The 9,029-nt window shown below is 41.2% G+C and overlaps 1 long non-coding RNA gene across 1 annotated transcript; it reads right to left on the reverse strand.

Annotated features, from left to right (window-relative positions):
* Window positions 1-1,474: 1,474 nt before the first annotated feature.
* On the reverse strand, window positions 1,475-6,293 carry LOC115159094 (uncharacterized). The gene is made up of 2 exons (XR_003868839.1): window positions 5,941-6,293; window positions 1,475-1,854 (listed from the first exon to the last, which is right to left on the reverse strand). It is a non-coding gene; the product is annotated as an uncharacterized LOC115159094 (long non-coding RNA).
* Between the last annotated feature and the right edge of the window lie 2,736 nt (window positions 6,294-9,029).

Genomic DNA, 9,029 nt, shown 5'->3' on the forward strand with positions numbered 1-9,029 from the left:
CAACTTCCATTTCACATTAAAAATCTACTACAATACTTCAGCTTCTCCAATATAAACATGTTGTCTACTGGCTGTAAACAACTAAAAACAAGAAAAAACCACATTTCTAAATAATAATACAATCGTATTATTTCTATAGAATCCTAAAACTCACTAGCTTCTAGAACTCTCGTCCCCTTGGAACGAGCCCAAACAAAACTCATCTCCAATACAGGAAAAACATGCAGTCAAAATAAATTGTGATCCATGGCAACGCACTAGCTAAACGCAAAACACAAATCTTATATCGATTTGGGGAGGAAAATCAGGTTGAACCTGCTCTTGAAAATAACACAACAAAACAAAAAACACATGGAAATGGGAGATATCTTTTACCTCACTGGTTAGAGGACAACCTGCAGAAGACAGTCAGCTACATTTGAGTGATGCATTTAAATGTAGGGGTCGCTAAACAAAGGAACAAAAAACGTATTTGTCATCACTCATCGGTATCATGTTGAAATCAATTGTGCCGAGAGGAGGTAGATGAGGTTGCACATCCTGTTAAAACTAACAGCTCAAAAACCACACAGAATCTGGGAGTAATGTAAACAACACTTGTTAGAGGACAACTTGTAGAAAACAGCCAGATACATTTTGATTCCAGTGGGTGACCAACGTGGTAAGTGTAACACAACTCTTTTTTTGTTAGTCACTTTTTGTTAAATCACATAAATAGTACTCTTTCAATTCAGAGCCTGGATTTTGCCCCTGAGGCTAATATCCATATCATGTTGAAATCAATAGAACAGGGGGAAAACATTTAGGGTTCTACATTGTAACATCATTAAAATACTCCTACTACAATGTTAAAACATTCTACATTGTGACATTATTTCATTGATATCATGAAACAACTCCTTCATTTATGTATTTTCTGATGTTTGATCAGAGATCTTTAATTGTCACATTGATCACAGTTATAAGGTTATTTCTCTCCTGTGTGTGTTCTCTGGTGCATCTTCAGATAGCTAGATGCAGCAAAACTCTTCCCACATTGATTACAGCTATATGGTTTCTCTCCTGTGTGTGTTCTCTGGTGTATCTTCAGATAGCGACAAGTAGCATAACTCTTCCCACATTGATTACAGCTATACGGTTTCTCTCCTGTGTGTGCTCTTTGGTGTACCTTCAGATCGCCAGATATGATAAAACTCTTCCCACATTGATCACAGCTAAAGGGTTTCTCTCCAGTGTGTGTTCTCTGGTGTGATTTTAGGTTGCCTGACTGAGTAAAACTCTTCCCACATTGAGCACAGCTATATAATTTCTCTCCTGTGTGTGTTCTCCGATGTACTACCAGGCCCTTTGACTGAGTAAAACTCTTTCCACATTGATTACAACTATATAGTTTCTCTCCTGTGTGTGCTCTCATATGTATCTTCAGATAAACAGATGTAGTAAAACTCTTCCCACATTGAGTACAGCTAAATGGTTTCTCTCCTGTGTGTGCTCTCAGATGTATCTTCAGATAGCCAGATGAAGTAAAACACTTCCCACATTGAGTACAGCTATAACTTTTCTCTCCTGTGTGTGTTCTCTGGTGCACTATCAGACTGCTTGACTGAGTAAAACTCTTCCCACATTGAGTACAGCTATAAGGTTTCTCTCCTGTGTGTGTTCTCTGGTGTATTTTAAGTTCTGATGAAAATTTGAAATGTTTCCCACAATCAGAGCAGTAGTGAGATTTCTTCCCTTTGGGTCTCTGCTGGCGTTTCTTGAGGTGTTCTGATCTGGAGAGACTCTTCTCTGCCTTGTCAGCATCATTATGTTGTTGAGGCTCTCCAGAGGATCCACGATAGTCACATCTCTCTCCTGTGTGAAAGACAAAGTCAGACAGATGGTTAAAGGCCCACAACAGTAGAAATCCACTGTTTATTTGAGGTAAAAGGTGATGCCTGAAGTAAAGGAAAATAACGTATTGAGGTTGATTTGCAGGACAACGAAGAATTGGTTAAAAAAAAGGGGGCCTCTGTCGTTTGGAACTGGTTTTGCTTTAAGATATCTGACCTCGACCAACAAACAGCACTATGTAAGTTGTGTTGACGCCAAAAGGTGGAAACACCAGCAATTTTTTTTTTAACTGATCCTTCTTATACGTTAAGCAGAATATATACCGCTATGCAAATCTATCATATTTGTCATTTGTAATTGTGTGCAATATCCAAACATTACATTGCTTTTATTTATAATTTATACATTAGCCTCTGGTTTCAATATATCCTCTGTCTTTCAATAATAAATATCCTACTATATAAATGATCCTGTTTACTAAAGCAATTTAGCTCTCTTAAATCACAACAGTAGTATGTAAATCTATTGGTGGATTAAATGCAAGAAAGTGGTCAGCACATTTTCCTATAGTTGGAAGAAGCAGAAGGCCCTGACAAGTGCACAGGATAAACTGAGCCAACAAGCTCATCACAGAATCCCTGACAAGGTGGACCTGCCCCTCAACAAGCTCATCACAGAATCCCTGACAAGGTGGACCTGCCCCTCAACAAGCTCAACACAGAATCCCTGACAAGGTGCCCCTCAACAAGCTCATCACAGAATCCCTGACAAGGTGCCCCTCAACAAGCTCATCACAGAATCCCTGACAAGGTGCCCCTCAACAAGCTCATCACAGAATCCCTGACAAGGTGCCCCTCAACAAGCTCATCACAGAATCCCTGACAAGGTGCCCCTGCCCCTCAACAACCTCATCACAGAATCCCTGACAAGGTGGACCTGCCCCTCAACAAGCTCAACACAGAATCCCTGACAAGGTGCCCCTGCCCCTCAACAACCTCATCACAGAATCCCTGACAAGGTGGACCTGCCCCTCAACAAGCTCAACACAGAATCCCTGACAAGGTGGACCTGCCCCTCAACAAGCTCAACACAGAATCCCTGACAAGGTGGACCTGCCCCTCAACAAGCTCAACACAGAATCCCTGACAAGGTGCCCCTCAACAAGCTCATCACAGAATCCCTGACAAGGTGGACCTGCCCCTCAACAAGCTCATCACAGAATCCCTGACAAGGTGGGCCTGCCCCTCAACAAGCTCAACACAGAATCCTCGACAAGGTGGAGATCTCCACTGCAGATGATGGAAACAGTCCTGGAGCAGGAAAAGGACGTCACACAAGTCCTGGCAACAGACAACAACAACACAGGACCTTGCACCTTCCTGGCAACAGACAACAACAACACAGCACCTTGCACCCTCCTGGCAACAGACAACAACACAGCACCTTGCACCCTCCTGGCAGCAGACAACAACAACACAGCACCTTGCACCCTCCTGGCAGCAGACAACAACAACACAGCACCTTGCACCCTCCTGGCAAGACATTGAGGTCTTTGAATACAACGACTTATCAACATCTTATCAACAGCTGTAACATTTTGACCCTCACAGGAAATCTACACTGGCAGTTATAGAAAGACCCATTTACTATATAAGCATTGATTCTTGAAGAATATACACTACCGTTCAACAGGTTGGGCTCACTTAGAAATGTCCTTGTTTTTGAAAGAAAAGCAAAAAAATGTGTCCATTAAAATAACATCAAATTGATCAGAAATACAGTGTAGACATTGTTAATGCTGTAAATGACTATTGTAGCTGGAAATGGCTGATCTTTAATGGAATATCTACATAGGCGTACAGAGGACTGTTATCAGCAACCATCACTCCTGTGTTCCAATGACACGTTGTGTTAGCTAATCCAAGTTTATTATTTTAAAAGGCTAATTGATCATTAGAAAATCCTTTTGCAATGATGTTAGCACAGCTGAAAACTGTTGTTCTGATTAAAGAAGCAGCCTTCTTTAGACCAGTTGAGTATCTGAAGCATCAGCATTTGTGGGTTCGATTACAGGCTCAAAATGGCCAGAAATAAAGACATTTCTTCTGAAACTCGTCAGTCTATTCTTGTTCTGAGAAATTAAGGCTATCCCATGTGAGAAATTGCCAAGAAACTGAAGATCTCGTACGCAGTGAACTACTCCCTTCAGAGAACAGCGCAAACTGGCTCTAACCAGTGTTGAATTCGGGTTAAACGTTGAACATTGAGATATTAAAAACATAAGAGATCAGACACAGAGTATATAAAGGAGTGAGATCTGTAGAAAGACAGAGTGGCTGTGGAATGTGCTGGGTGGACGGGAGGAGATCACAGGATTGCTTTAGGGGAAGCGGATGGACATCTGTGGATTAGACGAAGGAGGGGTTGAGGTCAGGAGGTCAGGTCAGATCCCCTGAAGGGAGTAATAAGGGTTTAGTATCCTGTTACCCTCTTCCTGTCGAACCAGGAGATGTAAGGATTGGAGAGAAGGAGGAGTGTCCAAAGTGGGGTATATATACTTGTGATGGTGAGAACAGGTTTGTGTCTGAAATACAGCTGTAATGACCCTTTGGAAAGAATTAAACTTGGTTAAGCTTCTCTAGTGTCTGAGTTATTTACTCTGAAACATTAGAACCTAACACCAGAATAGAAAGAGGAGTGGGTTAGTACATTAGGGTTAGTACATTAGGGTTAGTACATTAGAGTGTCTAGTATGAGAAACAGACGCCTCACAAGTCCTCAACTGCTTCATTAAATAGTACACGCAAAACACCAGTCTCAACGTCAACAGTGAAGAGGCGACTCCGGGATGCTGGCCTTCTAGACAGAGTTCCTCTGTCCAGTCTCAACGTCAACAGTGAAGAGGCGACTCCGGGATGCTGGCCTTCTAGGCAGAGTTCCTCTGTCCAGTCTCAACGTCAACAGTGAAAAGGTGACTCCGGGATGCTGCCTTCTAGGCAGAGTTGCAAAGAAAAATACACATCTCTGTCCAGTGTCTGTGTTATTTTGCCCATCTTAATCTTTTATTTTTATTGGCCATCTGAGATATGGCTTTTTCTTTGCAGCATCTCGGAGTCGCCTCTTCACTGTTGACATTGAGACTGGTGTTTTGCGGGTACTATTTAATTAATCTGTCAGTTGAGGACTTGTTTCTTGAGGACTTGTTTCTTTCAAAAACAAGGACATTTCTAAGTGACCCCAAACTTTTGAATGGTAGTGTAACTTATAAATGCCTCAAATATTTCAACTGTATTACCCCATCAGAAACCAAAGCATTGCATAACTCCACTGTATAGCCTCAAAACCTGGTTAAAACTATGATTTTGACCTTATGGATGACTGGTCCTTGTATTCATAGTGTACTGAATTCAGGGGGAGCCCTAAGCTGAACTCAAACCTAGGTCCAGTGACTGTCAAGCCAACACCTTATAACTGTTACGCTAAGATGTCTGAACTTCGAGGTCGCTAGGTTTTGGGTTATGTTTGCTACAATAGCTTTCTCTATGAATTTGAGAGTGGTTACATTTCTCCAGCCCCCATTCCTCAGCTGTTTACCAAACCAAGTCTCAGGGCTGACAATTTTTTGCTATTTAAATCCTAGGTTACCCCTATAAAATAGCCACACATCTATCAACCAATCTGTAGTTCATACAATAACAAAGCTGTCATTCCACCACTAGTTTGGTTATTAGATGATGATGGGGCTGGAGAAATGTAACTACTCTCAAATTCATAGACGGACCTTACGGATGCAAGGACTGACCATCCATGATATCAACATTATAGTTTTAACCAATGTTTTGAGTGTTTGAGTGGTTACAGTGTTTGTTTATCATTTAAATTGTTTCTAAACATTGGAGTAAAAAAAGCTTATTTGAGGTTCTGATGGAGTACAACAGTTGAACTAAGCTCATGAGGCATGTGTTATATTCTTACAGAATCAATGGCTATAAATAAATAATTTAAAAGTCTAAATATGGATGTAGCTATTGCAGATTTCCCCTTTAACACCAAACATCAGTTCAACAACTGCAGAGTTTGTGCCTCTGTTTTTAAGACAGTACTTACTAGTGTTAATCAGGGCACGTTTATCGTTAGAACCATTGGATGCCTTAACATGCCTTTGGGAAACCGAGCCCAGAAATCCAGTTTCATCCTCGTCTTCTTCCAATGTGACAGTCATCTCCCCATCCTCCTCCTCTTCTTTAACAGTAACATCCTTCTCCTCTTTCACTCTGAACGCTTCTTCCTCTTCTTTAACTGAAACGTCTTTCTCTTCTTCTTTCACGGTAACAGCCACACCCTCCACTTGTATTGGGACAGCCTCCTCTTCCTCCTCTTTCACGACAACGTTCAGCCACAGACCCTCTTTCTCCGTCCAGCAGACCTCTTCCTTAGCAGGAGGAGAGAAGCTTAGTGAGCTCATGGTCGGGAATGTTAGCTAGGCTAATGCTAACTTAACCAGCCCGCTAGCTGACTAATAACAACAACGCCGTAAATATGGAATAAAATCTGATAACTAACTAGACGACAGAAGTTGCTTTAAAACACAGTGGCTAAAGCGTCTAAAGAGCTTTATTGGTTCGGCTATTTTGTCTAGCAAGCTACCGAGGTGGCTGACTAACTGTTGCTGCTAATGAAAGGGTTCCGTCCACTACATTATACGTCACACTAACAGCATTGCCTTAAATTCCCACACCGCCATCTGCTGACTGGCGTGGGTAACGCAGTTGAGTAAAATGTATATTGTATTTTCAGGAAAAAGTTTACCTCCCCCCCCCCCCCCCTAAATAAATCAATATCAGTCAATATATTTTTTCTGTGATTTCTTTTTTTCGTCAACCGTTCCATCGCATCTTAAACTTCTTCCCGGGCAGCACTAGGACCGGGGAAGGCTGCTGCACTAGTGACGACTTTCTTCAGCGAAGATGGCGGACAGAAATACTAGGAGAGCGGGGTACCCCTACACAGAACTGAACTGGATCAAAGATGGCGGACAGAAATACTAGGAGAGAGGGGTACCCCTACACAGAACTGAACTGGATGAAAGATGGCGGACAGAAATACTAGGAGAGAGGGGTACCCCTACACAGAACTGAACTGGATCAAAGATGGCGGACAGAAATACTAGGAGAGAGGGGTACCGCTACACAGAACTGAACTGGATCAAAGATGGCGGACAAAAATACTAGGATGTAAGCAAATGTAAGGGATTATAACGTCATAATGAATCATGCAAAAACATGTACAGTTGACAGGAATGCTAGTTAATGTAGAGACAAACGATTAGGCATTTTTTTATTGTAAAGTTGTCGTAAAGTTTATCGTAAATTGACGAAACTCGCGATTTAGCCAGCTCGCTGACTAGCTAACATTAGCCAGCTAGCTGACTAGCTAACATTAGCCCGCTAGCTGACTAGCTAACATTAACCAGCTAGCTGACTAGCTAACATTAGCCAACTAGCGGACTAGCTAACATTAGCCAGCTAGCTGACTAGCTAACATTCGCCAGCTAGCTGACTAGCTAACATTCGCCAGCTAGCTGACTAGCTAACATTCGCCAGCTAGCTGACTAGCTAACATTAGCCAACTAGCTGACTAGCTAACATTAGCCAGCTAGCTGACTAGCTTTATGGGTGTTGTGACATGAGTATGAAATTGTCATTCTGGTTGTTTTAGGGACTCCTGAAACAACCAGCAAACCAGGCTGTCGTTTTGTGAGTGGATGTATAGAATCTAGCTAGCTGAAGAATTTACTGCAAATTGAATGTACAATTGTGTAAGCTTGCCTTGCTGATATCTGCCATGCAGATAGATGAAATAACGTAGCTAGCTATGTTCTTGCTTATTGTGCAGTGGATGATTATAATACCTGTATGCCTATGGATGTGTAGCTAGCTATCTAGCCGATCTGTGTATGGACCCAAACGTTTGGTATACATATGAACCTCAGCTATCATAGCCAGTTGTATCAACTTCAAAACAGCCTGAATGACATTAATGAAGCCTATGGATTGAGTAGAATATAATATCATGTTGTGCCAAGGATGCAAGTCGTATATACATGTAGTTATTACCATGTATGAGATCCCCACATTGTAGCCTGTACATTTAATATATTCACTGATCATGTACTCTACCTTGGCAAATAAAGGTGCAGTTTAGGTATGAATGTCTTTGAGATTATTTTTCAGTCATATCCAATACCAGGAGTGTAAAATTACAGTCTTTGAATGACGTTGTGTCTGCATGTATGTATTACAATTATACACTTCAACAGTGTTTACCAATCTCGGTCCTGGGACCAATGGTTACACATTGTAACTAATAGACTAGAAACAGGATTTAACTAGTTAATTCATATAAACAGAAATATAATGTTAAAAAACACAACACTACACTTCCTATGCATCATGTAAATACTCTAACACCAGTTCATCTCAACATCTAATGCCCTTCATCTGCATTGATCTGATAAACACAGGATAGGTGGAGTATTTCATCAAATTACACTTCATTTCAACCAGTAGAGAATGTGAAATGCTTTAATGAAAAGCTCATTATCCAAGTGTTATAAATACAAGTTTCCATCTGTACTTCAATGCACATCTGTTGTGCATTATAAAAACAGAGGAAGAAAGAGGTGGCGGGAGAGGTGTAAAAGACAGAAAGGGAAAGAGGTAAGCACATAGGAGCAGGGAAGGCAGCACATGATTAATGAATCACAGTGCTACATAAATATTCTCTCAGCTCATCACAATTACATAATAATGTCTCACGTCATCCCAAAGGTTATCTTAAAAGCTGGTGAGGTGGCGATGATGGGACTGGGTGTTGGCATCCTTTCACATCAAAACATACCTGCAGACGAGAGACAGATGGAGAGAGAGAGCATGTTTAAGCCTTATGTTTTTAGTTTTTATTCTGACATTGTTAGTCATCAATCAGGAGGTGAAATGCAAAACTGACCTTGGATCATTAACTCTGGGACTACTGCATCTCTGTCTGTATTTCAATATAAATCATCTCTTTAATAATACTTCCTGTATAATATAAACTGACCTGGGATCATTAACTCTGGGACTACTGCATCTCTATCTGTATTTCAATGTAAAGCATCTCTTTAATAATACTTCCTGTTGACCTGACCAAGTAAC

The sequence above is a fragment of the Salmo trutta genome, chromosome 23 (assembly GCF_901001165.1).
Source record: "Salmo trutta chromosome 23, fSalTru1.1, whole genome shotgun sequence".
NCBI lineage: Eukaryota > Metazoa > Chordata > Actinopteri > Salmoniformes > Salmonidae > Salmo > Salmo trutta.